General features: G+C 48.9%; 1 pseudogene; it reads right to left on the reverse strand.

Moving 5' to 3' along the window:
* Nucleotides 1-10,835: 10,835 nt before the first annotated feature.
* Nucleotides 10,836-10,954, reverse strand: LOC112473762 (annotated as a pseudogene).
* Nucleotides 10,955-17,122: the final 6,168 nt, after the last annotated feature.

Raw genomic sequence — 17,122 nt, forward strand, 5'->3', positions numbered from 1 at the left:
GGACCATGAACCTGCTTTCTTTAGATTCTGGATGTTTAATATAAACGTACTCAGACAATCGTTGACCTCTTGTGTCTGATCTCCACTTAGCATCATGTTTTAAGGTTCATCCAAGTCGTGGCCGATGTCAGTACTTCATTCCTTCTTATGACCAAATAACATTCCATTTTATGGCGAGACCACGTTTTGTTCACGCGATCACTAGCTGGAGAACGTCTTGGGTGTTTCTGCTTTCTGGCTGTCATGAATAACGCCACCGTGAGCATTTGTGGACGTGGACAGATGTTTTCATTTCTCTGGGGTAGATCCCTAGGAGTAGAATTGCTGGGTCGTATCGTAAGTCTGGGTTTAATATCTTTGAGGAACCGATCTGAATTTTATGAAATCTAAATATCAAGCTCTTTTTATTATACCGTGCTGGTAAAAGAATAGGGAATTAAGGGACCGGTTGAAAGCAGGAAAGGAGTGGGTGTGCGAGGGACAGAATGTCGCCATTTCATCTCTGTGTCACTTTCGATCCTTACACCAGTCACAGCTCACCAAAGTGTCACTGCACGCCCTTGCTTAGTTGCCATAGGTCGTAAGGATCTCAGCCTTTGAAAGGACCTAACAGGTAATCTCGTTCCCTGGTTTATTTTCTTAACCCTTTGAACCGTTTCTTCAAGGTACAGTGTACCTGCGAACCCAAATGTAAATAGATAAACGGGAGCCGCTCCATGTGAAGTGGGAGGAGGCAGCGCTCCAGCCTCTTCTACCCGCTCCCTCACCCCAATTCGGTCCACCCACTCCTCTGTTCTGCAGGGGGGGACGGGGTGGGTGCTCCAAGGGTATCCAGCCCATGCTTGAGCAGTTCCGAGAGACAGAAACCCACTCTCTCTCCATGCAATTTATTTCTCTTTCCGACTGTCACTTCCTGCGTCCAGTCAAAATTTGGCCCAAGTTCTGCCCCTCGGGTCCACAGAGACTAGGTTTAATCTCTTTTCCATACGCTAGGTCATCACATGTCTGAAACAATCACGATAGCTCCTTCTCAAATCTTCTATCTAAAAATTGCCATTAAAAAAACTTCTCGTAAGACACAGTTTTAGACCCTTAATCATCCTGGTTTGCCTGAGCTACACTCCTTTCCTGTTGCCTTCCTGCCCTTTGAAATTTGATGTAATTAAATGTGGCATTTCAGGCATGATTTTTATTTTATTTTATTTATTTATTATTTATTTTTTATTATGGTGACAGTGGTTAACGAAATCCAGTAGATTTCAGGTGTACAATTCAACAGTAAGGGGTGTGTGTATTGCATTGTATGTTCATCTCCCACAGTTAGATTTCTTTCTGTCACCACAGATTTGACCCCTTTTACCCCATCTACCTCTCCTCTCCCCCTCTATCCTACCCTCTGGTAGTCACTAGTCTATTTTGACCATGTCCATGAATCTCTGTTTGTTTGTCCTGATTGTTGCTTTTAGATTTATATCCTACATATAAGTGATGTCATGTGGTTTTCAACTTTTTCTGTCTGCCTTATTTCACTTAACATGATTATCTCATTTTAAGGTAACCTTCCCAGGCTGACGTTTAGGTACACTTAACTTTGATAATAACTGGCTTGTGAAGTCAGTGGAACAGAAGCTTAGGAATGTAGAATTGGCCAGAATATTCGAAATTTAGAAATTTGAGCTTCTGCTCAAAAGCCCTTTTGCTTCTCTTTTCTCAAACTTTCCACTTATCTGCTTGCTTTGATAGTGATTGCATGTTTCAAAGTGTGCAGATGGTCCAGTGGAAGTGTTAGAGGTGAGACGGGTATGTGGCAGAGCTATTTAAAGTAGATACATGACGGTGGTTGGTGAAAAAAACTCTTTGAATTCTGGGCTTTTCCCATCCAATCCTGTTGATAACAGCTATTCTAACAGGTGTGAGATGGTATCTCATTGTGGTTTTGATTTGCATTTCCCTAGTAGCTAGTGATGTTGAGCATCCTTTCAAGTTTTTTGGCCATTTGTATGTCTTCTTGGGAGAAGTGTCTGCTCAGGTCCTCTGCCCATTTTTTAATTGGATTGTTTTGGGGGTTTTTGTTGTTGTTATTGAGTTGTATGAGTTCTTCGTATATTTTGGATATTAGGCCCTTATCAGAGGCGTTGCTTGCGAATATATTTTCCCATTCGGATGGTTGTCTCTTTATCTTGTTGACAGTTTCTTTTGCTGTGCAGAAGCTTTTTAGTTTGATGTAGTCCCTTTCATTTATTTTTGCTTTTACTTCCCTTGTCAGGCATGATTTTTAAATAGAGCGGAGTAGAGCAGGATACTTCACCTCCCTCGTTCTAAAGTCTATACTTCTAGTAGTGCAGCCCAAGGTCGTATTAACTCTTTTGCTTGTCACTTCACATTATTACCTCTTACTGATCTTCACCTTGTCTGTTTTACATGTACTATGGCTAAGCCCTTTCTCTTCTTACTTTCACCGTCTCTTTTTGTGGGGGAGTTTTCTCCCGTGGGCAGAACCCTATCAGATTACAGCCCAATCGTAATCTGTTATAATGCTGTAAATGATCCCAGCACTCACATACCATATTACAGCATTATAACGACATGGAAGTTGGTCATTGCCTTAAAGGGTTATGATCCTGGCTAATAATATTTTCTCTTGCCTTGGAAGGTGTCATGAAAGAGCTTATTACATTCCTTCTAAAGCCTGTGTGTAGTGTATCCGGCGGTTCCCTGACATAGCTGGGCTGCTTCTCCTGCAGGTGCCACTTGTTAATAACCACAGCAGGTCAAGTCCACGTGCTGCTCTCGGTCGCATTTTGAAGTCACTATAATAATCTTTTGAGCTACTACCATTTCTTTTTTCCAGTTTTGAAATGGAAAATTGATTTATTTTCCAAGCATTTATGTTTAAGGAATTAAGAATAATTTATTTAAAATCATAAACATCTTTTGGCACCTGTAATACTCTGGTTTTCTCTCAACTATGATCCTGCTAGAATTTTCAAGTTGGCAAATAGTTGAATTTGAAACAGGATCAAGGAACTCCTGGGAGGAAGTCATCCGAATGCAACAATGTGACGTATCTTCAAGCATCTTTTGGGTCCTCACATGGTGACAGAAGACCTTTCCATGACGCAGCATCAAAAGAAAACGCTTTCTCGGAAGAGTGCCGAGCAAGCAGGCGTGCCAGGCGAGGATTTCTAATTGGTACGCTTGGTGCCCCACCCGGCAAGAAATTTATTTTATAGCCAAACCACAAGCATTTATGACATTATAAACAAACCCAAGCACTTTGGTGAAAAAGTCATGAAACCGTGTTTAAAAAGTCACCACTCGGTTATTGTTCATGTCCGAGGTAGCGTAAGCCTTTTCGCATATTCTCTTAAAAAATAAACATTTTAGTTGCGTGGAGGGTGGATGAGAAGTAACATCTTTGTTTCTAGTGTTACAGGCTGTTCGTGCGATAAAACTAATAGCGTGAAAAACCTAATCACGGAAAGCATTGAAAAGTGGACATTAAAGCATTGTTTTTATCAGTAAGGTAGTTTTCCCAAACACTTAAAATCAGTGGGATTTTGTACTGTGTACAAAAGTCTTTTTCAGGAAAAATATTATTATTCATTTTTTAGAATTCTAGCTTATTAATAGAGACTTTCTAGTATTAGCAAAATGTTTTAAATGTCGTTAGAAATATCGATACTAAAAAATACGCTGTAAACTCTAAATGTTATATAATTATTAATACAACACCCCCCACCAAAGCTTCATGTTTTTCTCACTAGGCGTTTGACATAAATTCCGTCTTCTGCTGAAAGCAGCACATTTGTTTTAAGGTCATGCAGGGCTGGGGCGGGATGGGGGGTCCTCGGTGCCTGGGGGAGCAAGACGCATCCTCTTTGGTTTGCTTTAAAGAAGTAGCTCTTTAGAAGAGTTTACCTTTTTTTAAAGTACTTATTTTTAATTAAAAATTAAGTAGACATACTTCCAATTTTGTTTCCTCTAAAGCTGTATCTTTACTGGGAAATACTATTGGAATGGAAAACCACATTTTTGCAGAGTACTTAGTTGTGTCTCGAAACACAACAGTATGTTTATTCTGCCCACATTCTGGAAAAGATCTGAACTCTTGTTTTTAGTAAACCATCCCCACTATGTAGGGGCAGATTTGGCCCACAGGCTTGGATGATGCAGGAGGGTGAGAACCAGGTGGGGAGTCTGAGAGGACACCTTCAGCACCCGCAGAGGGAGCGAGAACAGCTGGGCCCGGCCCTCCCAGGCATGGCCACCAGATCGTGCCTTTACCGTGGTGTGGCCGGGCCTGGCCGCATCCTTCGTTCCGAGCACCATAGTCCTGTGTATCGCCATCCTGACTGCAAACGATTCCCACGGTAACCTTTCAATTACAGTGGGCAGCTCACAGTTGAAGACGATGGGGTAGGAACCACTAGGCCAGTCCCCATGGAGAGAGTTTTTTACGTCCGCTTGGCAGATGGAGCCAGTTTCGAGTGCATACCTGCAATGTACGTAAGAGAATGAGAGGTGTTTAAACCGTGGTCTTCCCCATTGTCACCCCAGATTCCTCTCTCGCCCACCCTCCCGTCTCAGGCGGCCAGGCAGAGTCCACTGGCCGGATGTTTGCTGGTCTGTTGCTTCTGCTTTAGCTCAGACCCTCATCGGTTCTCATCCATTTGTTTTGTAAAAACGGGCGCCGCAGACGAGTCTTCCTGCCTCCACGCTTGGCCCCTTGGATCCACTTCTTTTATTAACGGGCGCCGTGCTCACATTACAGTGATGTAGGGGGGTGGGTTCCCCGAGGACACACCGGAAGCCTGCGGTGCTCTCTTCACCGTCGTCCACCGTTGGTTAGTCAGGGTCCCCGCTGGTGGGTGGTCCCGAGAAGCCCGAGGAGCAGTGGCAGAGGCCGCCTGCGGGCACCGGGCTGGGCGCTCGCTGAGTCAGGAAGGCCTTCCTCCTGGATGAGGAGGGAAGGGCTGGGAGAGGGCGGGGTGGGGCGTGGGGGTGGAAGAACATTCTAGACCATTAGGAGGCCCAGATGGGGAAAGGACCTTTTGGAAACCGGAAGTCCTCGGATGAGAGGGAAAGGGGCAGAGTGGCTCGAAAGGAGGCCGGCCTTCGTCCGGGAGCAGAGAGACCGGGGCAGGGAATTCCGAGGCCAGGGAATGGTGTGGTCAGATCTCCAGGGAGTTCTGACCTGGAGGCTGGAGGCGGGGTCTGTTGTGTGAGTCCAGGGCAGAGGCCACGGGGATCTTCGCTGCAAGGGATACTCAGGGCTCACCTGGCCCGGACTTGTGTCATTAGGAGCTCGAAGAGGGAGGACCAGCCCAGCCGGGCTTCTGGCTCATTATCCTGAGTGCTGTGTGCCCACGTGGAAGGAGATAGAGGGACAGACGGGGCGGATGACAATTCAGTTTGGGCTTGTGGGGTGTCAGGGGCCTGTGGGACATACAAGTCGAGGGGCTGAGTAGTCTGTGGATTGTCAGGTCTGGATGGAACCCAGGAGACGTCTGGACTGAAGATAAAAAATTCAAGAGCCATCAGTATATAGATGGTAACTGAATCTATGGCACAGCTGAGCTCACCTAAGGAGAAATTAGACGGTTGGAATGCTCCAGAAGACAGGTCCGGTCATAACAGCCTCCCGTGTGGCAATCTTCAGCGCCTCACCTGCCACTTTGGCCAGGGGGTGCTTCCCATGTCAGCCAGCTCCCAGCTCCTTCACCTGCCACCATCCCTGGCTCCCCGGTGTGGCAGGGTGTCCCTCCTCGGTGGCCACGTGGTCACTTGGTGTACATCTCTGTCATCAAACTATCCCGGAGTCACGGCTTACGTGCGTGTCTCTCAGTCTACCGCAGCCTTACAGACAGCTTCCCAGTGATCATCGTGGTGTCTGCACCTCTGCGGTGCCCGGCACGTGAGGGGTTTCCTGGTGAATAGGGGTCGAATGACATCAGGGACGATCTTTTCCTTATAGCGGCTCCTCAGACACACACACCAGGCAACATGCCCGCCACGCAACAGGCGTACCCTAAGTTGTGGCGAAATGGAGCACACCCCGCTCTTCTGTGTGCTTGAAACAGTGTATGCGGATTCACATATCAAAGAGTGCGTAGTGCGTATCCACGCGCATATGCCCATGTACACGTGTCACATGCATGTATCTACGTGTGCACATACATGCGACATTTAACTCTTCCCATCAAAGAACTGGGAGATTTAGGCACTCAGAAGAGAAGACATTCTGGGGTGGGGGGGGACATTATGCGTAGGGGACAGTGAGGAGACTCGCCCGAAACCATTACAGAATGCCTCCAGCTGGACACTGGGCCACTTGAACCACGAAGTGGAAACATTTGCAAAAAGCCTTTGGCGGTTTAGCAAGCTCGAAACAAATTATCTGCAGCCAAAGTAGTTGACACAATGAAGTAGTTCTTGGCAAAACCAGCAGTTTTAGCAGTAAAAAAGATTTGACCGTTAAGCCTGTCCCCCCACCCCCCAAAAAAGTTATTTTATGTAACAAGAATTTTACCATTCTTAGAAGAATATGCTCCAGTCATGAGACTGTTGGGTAGAGCTAGGACTCTCTTCTGCTCCAGCCTCGCTGCACATTTCAGCCCCAATTCTAGTGACATAAACAGTTGAAAATCCTTAGGAGTGGCGCCTAGTGGCGCTGTTTTATCCACTGTCAAGTCACTGGCGATGCTTAGGCACCCCGTGTGTAAACCGTGGAAAGGCTCCTGGGGACCGTCTGGGACATAAAGAGGGTGATCTGTGTGCCTGGCTTCACCGAATTCGCCCCTTAGAAAGTAAGCAGGATGGTGCCCACGTGCGCCCGCTCTCAAAAACCAACTGTCCCGGTGTGTCCTCTCTTCGCCTTCCTTGAAAGTGACCTTTCGTTGAGTCGATATAATTTAATTATATAAAAATGTGTGTTTCGGCCGCCTCTCGTACTTAATCGTAGCTGATGCCACAGGGTTGTGGTTTGCCAGCTGAGCCGGAGCATTTCCGAGGCGGGGGCCGTGTCTCGTCTGTCCTGCCCCCCGGTGCCAGGCGGCACGTGTAGGTGCGTGGACCGGCGGGCAGGGCAGTTCTGGGACCCTCACCGAGTGGCAGCAGGTGACGCGGGCTGAGCACTCACGGGTGTCCCCTTTTCCGTCCTTGCCCCTTTGAGGTGGCTGCTGTTACCATCTCCATTCTGACGGGTGGAATAACTGAGGCCCAAAAGTTTAAGCAGCGCGCCCAGGGCCCCTGCCTGGCACGTGGCAGAGCTGAGATTTGAACCCAGACATCTGAGTGCACTGGTCCCAGCAAACGAAGCGCCCAGTCACGTTTGAAGAAGAAACGAGAGCTCCAAAGGTGGGAGCAGCCATCGACGCAAGCGGGGCTCGTGAGGTGGTTTCGCCCGCCCCGCTTCCAGAGGGGGCCGTGTGCTGGTTGCTGGTTCAGATCCGAGGTCCCTTCGCCAGATCGCTGCCAGGGGCTCTGAACAGGTCCCCCGTCTAAACCACGTTTCCCTTCAAATGACGCCACTTCCACACCTTCTAAAGAGAAACCTCACTTATCTGAACTGCCTGAAGTCCCTCGCCAGTTCCCATATCTCCAAGGACATAGGGCCAAGTCTGGGCACCAGCCTCCCAGACACCTGGGGTCCCGCCACACCGGGCTCCTGGCAGCGTCTGCGCTGGGCAGGCTGGTTACATGCATCCACCAACTGTGCCCGCCTTCCCTGTGGGGACCCTTCCCCAGCCCCTCACCTCGCTGACCCCTCGTCCTTCAGGACCCAGCTCCCGGCCGGGGCAGCCGGGGCAGCCGTGGCGGCCCCCCTAGACCAGCCCTCCTGGGGACCGAGGAGCCAGCCGTTTCCAACTGGACCTTTAGTGCTCGTTCTGGCCTGGTAGTCGCCAACCCGGGCGGCTTCGTGTCCCCCATTGGCAGGCAGGACCGAGCCCCAACGGGCCTGCTCAGGGCCCGGCCTTCGGCTTTTCTCCAGCAGCCTCGTTCTGTGAATTTTTCTCTTGCTTTTCAGAACCCTTTTTAAAATTTTTAATGGTTAGAAAATATCCATAACGTAAAACGTACTGTTTTAAGCATTTTCAAGAGTGTGGTTCGGTGGCATTGAGCACATTCACCCCGTTGTGCAGCCGCCGCCACCGACCATCCCCAGGGCTCTCTTCATTTAGCAAAAGCGAAACTCTGTCCCCATTAAACAGTAAGTCCCGTTCTCCCCTCCCTGGCCCCTGGCCCCTGGCCCCCGCCATTCGACTTTCTGTCTCTGCATCCGACGGCTCCGGTCCCTCGTGCAGGTGGAATCATGTGGCACGTGTCCTTCTGTGACTGGCTTCTGTCACTTGCAGAACCCTTTTTTCAAACTGTAGTTTCGTGAAGTTCTAGAATCTGGAAGCGAACAACATCTAACTAAGGGTTCCAAGCTGGGCGCACAGACTGCGATGATCACCCCAAAGTTGAAGGCTGTCAGAGCTCCTTCCAGGGTGTCACCAGGTCACAGCCTCACACACCGCCAGCAGCTCTGTGCAGCCTGTGCAGAGTCTAAGCATCTTGTCTCTGGAATCTCTGTCGTAGAAAGTGTGTCCTTCCCCCAGCCGGGTCAGTCCACGGCTGGGCGGGATCAGGAAGGGTGGAGGGGCATCCTGGGAGTGGGCCCCAGGCTCCTTGCCGCCCTGCACTCCCAGCGAACGGCAGCAAAGGCCGCCCCGACGGGCAGAGAACAGCGACAAGTGTCTCAGCTCTCCGAGGAATGGGGGAGGTGGAAAAAATGTAGAGCAGTTTGCAGACGTGATGAGGGGCACATGTTTGCTAAAGAGATTCCATGACATGCGTGTTCTGACGACCAGCAGCGCGCATTCTCTCTCCGCGAGCTAAGACTCCGAGAACGGAAGCAGCAGATGTGGGGCCGCGCGCTAAGAAGGGTCTGGGCTGGAGTCTTGGAATATCTCTGACGTTCTGGGTTGTATTTTTTTTTTTTTAGGTCGCTGTTGCACATTTGGCACAGCCCACTGACATGAGTGTCTGCTGGGAGCATCTCATTCGCAGGGCTGTTTAAAAAGATGAGCAGGCACAGGCTACACAGTTCCTGAATGACTTGTTAACTCTTGAGACCTAGTGGAAGAGATTATGTGCATTTCTATCAAGACCTGCTGTAATCTGTCACCAACGGACCTTTCCCGAGGTTCAAAGCACGGGCTTCGGAGACAGATGGGTCTGGATTCAAATCTTGATTTTGCCAGTTATGAGGAAGGCGGGGGAATTAATGCTCTGACCCCACCCTCCTCCCTCCCTCCCTCTCCTCAGCTGCTGTGTGCCCTGCTAGGCACACCCAAAGGGACACTGAGAGCAAGGGAACATGGGGCAGCCCCCCATGCAGGCAGCCCCCCAGCGCAGAGGCCAGGAGAGGGGGTCTGGAGCGGGGCTGGGGTCCGGCAGTGTCATCTGTAGTGGAGATGTTACTGTTTAGTAGTCAGCGTCGCCTTTATGTTTGGACGGTTGCAACTGCGTTGGTCTGTTCTAGTTCCTGATGCCAAGGAGGAAGCTTCCGTTCTCGGAGTCCTCGCTCGCGGAGAGAGAAGGTCAGATCTGGGGTCTTAGCACATCCTCCCCTCTACTGCGTGCGTGTTCCTCCAGTATGTCGAGAATTTCTGTGGCTCTGTAGCGATGTCTAATCGATCCCTATCTCCTCCTGTCCCCGTATGGAACACAGTTCATCCTGGGGACGCGGCATCCAGAAGTCTTCCCCCATATCGGGGTTACAATCTTTCCTCCGCATTTCCAAATTACGATGCACACACCTCTGTGAGTGCTGGGTTCATTCCGCCTTGCATTCTGTTAGCTGCTCGGCCTTCGTGTCCACCGCCAGCTAGTAAGTCCCTTGAGGGTAGGGACCCTGCTCTGTCATCGTGCGTCGCGTTCCTCCATCGCGCTGCACGGTGCCTGGCATACAGCGCGTTCCATAGATGCTCGTCGAATTAAAAATCAAACACCAAAATTGTCCAAAGGGCCCTGCTGTTCTTTAAATCATCATGGAAGGCCACGGAAGAACTTCCTGACGCAGACAAGCTTTTCAGTGTCACCCAGACACTTATTGATTGTTTGCTGCCGTGAAATAACTCACTGTCACATGTAGCAAAGCCCCTTCACTATTATAGAATGGATTATGCATACATACTTTGCAGAAAACAATATATATTAATACAATTTTATTTTGTTCATTTACCCACATATATTTTTTGTTCGACATGCCTCTAAACGCAGGCCAGTGCCATAATCTGTTCCGACACTGGAGGGATTTATTGAGAGAAGGTTCAGCTTACAAAAGCCACGTGTGCTGTGGACAAAGATATTTGTCATGAGTAATTTAGAGGCAATATTTTCATTTCATTTACTGACCTTAATACATAACCCCAATGTAAACCAATCTCCACTCTCGTGTTTTATAGTTTTAAAAGCACCTTCAGATCTGTTTCTCACTTCTCACAACCAAACTCTAAGGTAAGTAAAGTGCTATTTCATCACGTTCAATTTACGGATGATCACGTAGACTGTGTGGCATTTATAAACTGTGTGGCATTTTCACCAAGGCCACACAGTTTAGTAAGTGACGGGTCTCAAACCCAGGTCTCCTGCTTTGAACTCTGCCATGTTACCTTTTTTTTTTTTTAGGCGAGGCGACCCTTGGTTGGATGGAATTCGGGCTCTTTGAACTCTGCCATGTTACCTTTCTTTTTTTTTTTTTAGGCAAGGCAACCCTTGGTTGACCTCACAGATTACAAGGATCTTGTCAGTTTACAATCCCTTATTTTTTTATTTTTTATTTTTTACGCCTACAGCACCTGGTCTTCCTAGGTGGTCTCCCATCCAAGAACTAACCAGGCCCGACCCTGCTTAGCTTCCGAGGTCAGACGGGACCAGGCTCGTTCAGGGTGGCGTGGCCGCACACTGCCTTCTGTTTGTCTGTTTGTCGTCTTCATGTTAGTATCCACACCGATCTGGCAATCTACCTTTATAAGAGCACTTTATTTAAAAAGAAAATATGGTATAGATAATCACGTCTTTTGTTCCGCAAATTTTGTTGTTTTTACCTGGACTTTGAAAAGTATTTATAGATCCACCCTGCTTTTAAAAAAACCTGACATTCAAAAATACGGACATATAAAACACAAGTCACGACAAGATTATTTACAGGATTCCATAGCATTTTCTTAACACTGTTAAGTTTCCATGTCTGTTTAAGTGTCACGTTCGCCAGCCACGTGCCTTCTTCAGGGCCACGTCCTGGGTAAAGTGCCTTTCTGTTTTCTGTTTCTTTAATTCTTGTTCTCGGATCACAACATGCCGCGTCCTAGAGAAACTGCTGACTGTGCAGTCGCACGCCCTTCCTCGTGAGGTCCCATTCCCTCCGAAGTAGGGGCTGAAACACAACGTGTCCATCCCTCGCGTGGGGCTTATCTCAGACGCCCTGGGACCCAACAGCCCTGGGGGAGGCCTGGGGGAGGCAGACCCACAATCCCTTATCCGGGATTCAAAATCCAGAAGGCTCCGAACACCGAATGTTTCTTGGTAACTCGTTTGTTAGACTCGGCCTGACCTGAAGCATTTGGTGGTGGTGGTGGCGGTGGCGGGGGTGGGGTGGCCTCATCGGAATTGAAACACATGGCTTTTAACGGTTTACATTTATTTCTTTTCGTATGAATGTTATTCTGCTTTTCCGTAGAGGTGTTTTCAAGTGTGACTACGGGTGCTGCCCAGACCCTCGGGGGTTTTGGGTAATATTTGGAATATGCTCCATGCTTCTGTTCTGAGGTCAGGACCTGAATTCAGAAGACTATCAGGCTCCAGAGGGTTTAGGGAAGGGTTAGTGGACCTGTGGTGGCTTCTGGTGACTGCACAGCGGGTCTTCTCTACAGTCCAGTGCTTATGGACACTGGCCCCACATTTGAATGACAGTCAGTGGGAAGCCTGGCATATAGCTGAATGGTGCCCTGGGGAAACTGTGACATCATTGTGCAACAGTCACCTGTCACAGCGCCTTCAAGGGCAGCTGTCCTCAACCTTTTTGGCAGCTGGGACCAGTGCTTCTATGAGAATCTACTGCCTGATGATCTGAGGTGGAGCTGAGGCGGTGATGCCAGTGCTGGGGAGCGGCTGCAAATACAGATGAAGCTTCGCTCACTCACCCACCACTCACCTCCTGTTGTGAGGCCCAGTTCCTAACAGGACACAGACCAGGACCAGTTCATGGCCCAGGGGTTGGGACCCGTACTGTAGAGCCAGGCAGTTGCCTACAGGATGAGGCAGCCAGATGTGCCAAGTTTTGTCTCAAGAAAGCAAAGTTCAAGAAGATAAATTCCCTAAATTCCTTCTTTCCGTTCCCTTCCTTCCTTCCTCCGTTCCTTCCTCCATTCCTTCCTCCCTCCCTCCCTCCCTTCCACAGGAATTTGAGTGTCCACTATTTACACGGCCTGGCACGTGGCCTGTGCAGAGGAACAGCGGCCCTCCGCATCTGCTTACTGGCTCCAGCTTGTGGTTTCCCAGCGCGCCCTCATGACAGCTCCGAGCCGTAAGGGGGTCGCGTGGGTCTCCAGGGGCACACAGCTCTCCATCTGCAGATCTCAGGCCTCGTGCCTTTTCTTTTCTGCTGCTTTCAGAGGCCCTCAAAATTATCTGTTAACTGTGGGCCAAGTTTCTACCTTCTAGGACTCAGCTCTTCAAAACCCAATCGAAATTAAAAAAAAAAACAACAAAACACCTTGCCAATCCAGATGAAGTGGCGGCTCTTCGCAGATTCCCGGGACGAGTTGTCTGGCCTCACGGGCCTCAGTCTTCTCTTCCATGTTGTGGGCTTCCTGATCCTCGCAAGCGAAACCATCTGCCACTGTGCTTTGTGACCTGCAAGGTGCTACCTGATCGCCTGGTCCCATTTCTTCTTCCTTCTTCCCCTCCCCTCACATCTGATATGTCTGTTTGGGGTCTCCCTGTGGTATGCTCCCATGTCTTCCTGGGGTTCACCTCATGTGCTGCTCTCCACACTCTCTGTTCTGGCAACACCCTCAAGAGCAAAAAAAGCCTGTGATCTTCACCCACCTGTGAGAGCCGCACGTAGCTGAGCTTACTGAGCGACCGGTGAATGCGTTAGAATTTATACTGCAGAGAGTTGTGGCACTTGTAACTTTGGGGGTTTGGGCTTGCTGACAGCGTCAGTGGTGTCTTGGCGGGCATGACGCCCTGGCCCCCTCAGTCGCCTGTGCCCAAGGACACTTATTTATAAGGCTTTATGACTCTGAAACAGCTGGGTATATGAGACTGAAAGTCTGCCCTGGCCCCCTCAGTCGCCTGTGCCTAAGGACACTTATTTACAAGGCTGTGTCTTTACGACTCTGAAACAGCTGGGTATATGAGACTGAAAGTCAATCAAATGAACGTTGTCGAACCTAAGTCTAAAGATGTGGATTTTAGGCAATATCCAGATGGCAATTCCTTTTTGGTGTCCTGGGGACAGTAACTGTGACACTGGCGGACTGCTTTCTGAACCTCGCGGCCTTTTGGAGGAACCAGATAGCATTCAAATTTGTCCCCTGCCTGCACCCTCTCGGTGACCTCTTCTCACGGCATGATGCCCTCCCAGCCTTCGTCCCCCTTCTCGCCTTATACCATGGGCTCTGCGCTTCGTCTGGCCCAAAGGGGCTCAGGGCGTCAAGATTGAGGGCGGGTCTGACGAGGGTGGGAGCAGGAGGGTACCCAGGCTTGTCCTGCAGGGTGGCTGAAAGTTTCAGGGGTCAAGGAAATGATGTAACCTTTGCGTAGAGGCTCCTGGAGGGCTGGTTTGGAGTTCCTAGGGAATATAGCATCTGTCTGCATCCAGAGTGCTTTGTTACAATTTGCTTTTCTCTGGCTTAGCATTCTTACATGGTTTTAAAAGCAAGCGAACAGATAAAGTGTTTCTAAATGTAATACTCTTTTCTGATCCATTGGGAGAGTGGGCATAAACCAGAGAAAGGATCTCTAATTTACTCTGCCAGAAAATCCGTTCCCCACGCTGTCAGCCCCACGTCTTCCTCCTAAAGGCGGAATAAATTAAGTACCACCCTTGGAAGTGAAGTAGCCCATTTGGCCCAGGAACCTTCGTTAGCTACGTTTCTTGAGGAAAGATGATTAAGCTTGTTATGCTGAGCAAAAGGATTACGGCTGAACCAGTTTTGTGAGCTTTGAAATACCAGCCTGTCCATTTCATGTTTCTCAATGACAATCTTGTGCAAGAGAAATAGTTTTTGCTTCGAGGGCGAAAAAACGAACAGTTGCTTGGCTTTCTTTTTTTTCTTTTTAATAGTTAAGGCAAAAATTCAAATGCCCTAGCATTGACATTTATATGGTTTTTGGTTGCAGAACAGATAATTTGGTAGATTCTCAGAGCTGACAGAAATAATTATCTTTACTTATGGAATAATACAGATATAAGAAGACTGTAAACTTTGAATATTCAGTCGTGAGCCACATAATGACTTTCGGTCAGTGACAAAGACAGTTAACGGGGCTGAAAAGCTCCTCCGGCCCCGCAGTGATGCTGGCGTAAGCACACCACCTGCCCCGCCAGTGGTGTCAAAGTGCAGCATGTATAATTACGTACAGGGCGTAATCCTCGATAATGACACTAAACAACCCTGTTATTGGTTTATGTATTTGCCGTGATGTAGCTTTAATCACAATTTCAGCGTGTGCTCTTTCTACTGATAAGAAAAAGTTTGCCGTAAAACCGCGTGAAGCCGGCGGCAGCCTCATGCGTCTTGTATTCAATACCGCATCTCTCGCTGGCATCATTTTCCCAGTTGCATCTGTCTCCTGACAACATCTCTTCGCTTGTGCTTGATTTAATCTCGTGTTCTGTAGTCATGTGCTGTCCAGGCTTGTAGCCCAGGAGCCGTCGGCCGTACCATGCAGCCTGGGGGTGCAGGAGGCCGGACCACCTAGGTTTGTGCACGCGCGCTCCGTGATGTCCGCACAAGGACGGAGTTGCTTAATGACAACTTTCTCAGAACCTGTCCTCATCATCAAGCTGTGCGGGCTGTAATTATACCAGTCCAAATCAGTAACTGATTATCAACTCCAGTAAATTAAAATTTAGAGAAATGGAATACTTTTTATGCTCTGTTAAATTATTTCTGACCCCAGAACCCCTCTCACGCCCACCATGAGGTTGCCGATGCCTGAGTTGGCTGCCCAGGGCACACCGTGCCTGCCACAGGGACCTTCCTCAGCTTCGAGGCCATCGGCTTCAGGGCGCTGCAAACTGCAACCCCAGCATCTACAGCGACGTGAAGGTGCGTGTATTTGACACACCTGTAGCCTTCGATGGTGTTTTGTGTGATCGTAATTTCTGAGATGACCCTGTTCTTTCCCCAGACACTAAAAAAAAAGGGGGGGAGGTGGAGCTGTCGTCATCTCCGTGGAAACTTAGAGATGTAAAGGATCTAAAAGGACTCAGGATTAAAATTCATCTTTAAAAAAAATTACAAAAAGAAGGTCAAAGGAACCAATTTTATTATAAAGCATTGTTTAAATTAATAGGTCATAAAGCTATAAAACAAAGAATGGATTACAAAATGGAACATGTTATAATACAAGTTAGAGCTGTCGTAGGGGACGCAGGGGCTTGCATGCCGCTCAGCCGAGCTTCCAGTCCCCCTTCCTCCTTTGCCACCCCCACCCCGCCCCATGGATCCCACCCCAAATGGGCCGGGCAGCTCAAAGCCAGGAAGACACCCTGTCCCCCACTTCCCAGGCCGTCATGCAGGTGTGTCTGAGCAATCATTCCAGCTTGACAGACTCTGAGTGAGCGACTTCGTGCCAGACACTGTGCCACGTCTGTGTGTTCTTCACTCTTCACAGCGGTTCTATGGCAGGCAGGTCAGGTGACCCAGAGCTTACACATGGGATAACTGAGGCTCAGAAAGGCAGAGTAACCTGCTCATGGTCACACAGCCAGCGAGTGTGGCAGAACCAGTATTCAGACCCTGGTTTGTTTGATTCCAGAGCCGTCCTGTACAGCCCCACAGCTCATAGTCCTACCGTCGTCATTTTGATATCTGTGAGCCTGACTCTTTTTTTTTCTGGTGCTTAAGCTGAGACCTGTGAGGCTTCGTTTTAAAAAAAAAAAGTGTAGACCTTCTAATATGGTCATGACTGTGTCACGATCAGCACTGATTTATTTTGGAGACTATTATAGTGATCCGTTTTTCTTTTACAAACAGCGGTTTCTTTTTGTTTGTCTTTGTGAAAATGGGGATGGATATTTAGTTGTGATGCCAAGCCGCAGCCATTCTCTGATGCTTCCTGCATCCCATGAGAATGATTTTGATTGAATCGCTCATAACTAATCAGTGGCAGAACATTCTGAGTGGGTTTTTAGGGCCTTGCGATATTTCTTCATCTTCTTTCTGATATGAAAGATACACCGCGTAGGTGAGACTGTCATTTCTGTTGTGGAGACGCTTATAAGATAAGCATTGTGTCTGCTTCAGGGTAAAGGTGGCTTCTACAGGGTAAAGGTCTGCCAGGACTAAGAATGTAGGGATTCCTGTGAAGCAGGCTGGTGACTGTTGACACTTCAGAACACAGCCCGTCAACATCGTCTCACTTTTCCTCATTCTAGTCTTTTCCACTTTGTTCCTCAAGCCCACATTTGTTCCGCTGACTTTCATCACCCGTTCCTTGCAGAGGGCTATCCCTGATACCAGGTGCTGTCAGGTGAAACCGGAGTGTGGTCTGGGGAATACCTGTGGTCCAAGAGCCCTGCCTGGAGGGACCTGACCTCACATTTTATTCCATTCCCACGCTACTGCCTGTGGTCAGACGCTCCGTGCTGCCGACGATAAAGACACTGACCTCCGAGAGGCTGGATGCTTCGCTCAGCTCTCCTGATGGCACCTGGTGCCCCCGGTGACAACTGGAGTGCGGTTCTTATGATGCCTGGTCCCCAGGTTTTCTCCACATGGCCCCTCAGTCTCGTCCAACATCGAAAGTTGTGTGTTCCGTTTGAAACGAGGAAAGATTACGTCGAGACGGTATATTGTCAGACGCAAGTGCCAAACGTATTTCTAATTTAGGGCACACG

Source organism: Pteropus alecto, unplaced genomic scaffold (genome assembly GCF_000325575.1).
Source record: "Pteropus alecto unplaced genomic scaffold, ASM32557v1 scaffold8, whole genome shotgun sequence".
NCBI classification, from domain to species: domain Eukaryota; kingdom Metazoa; phylum Chordata; class Mammalia; order Chiroptera; family Pteropodidae; genus Pteropus; species Pteropus alecto.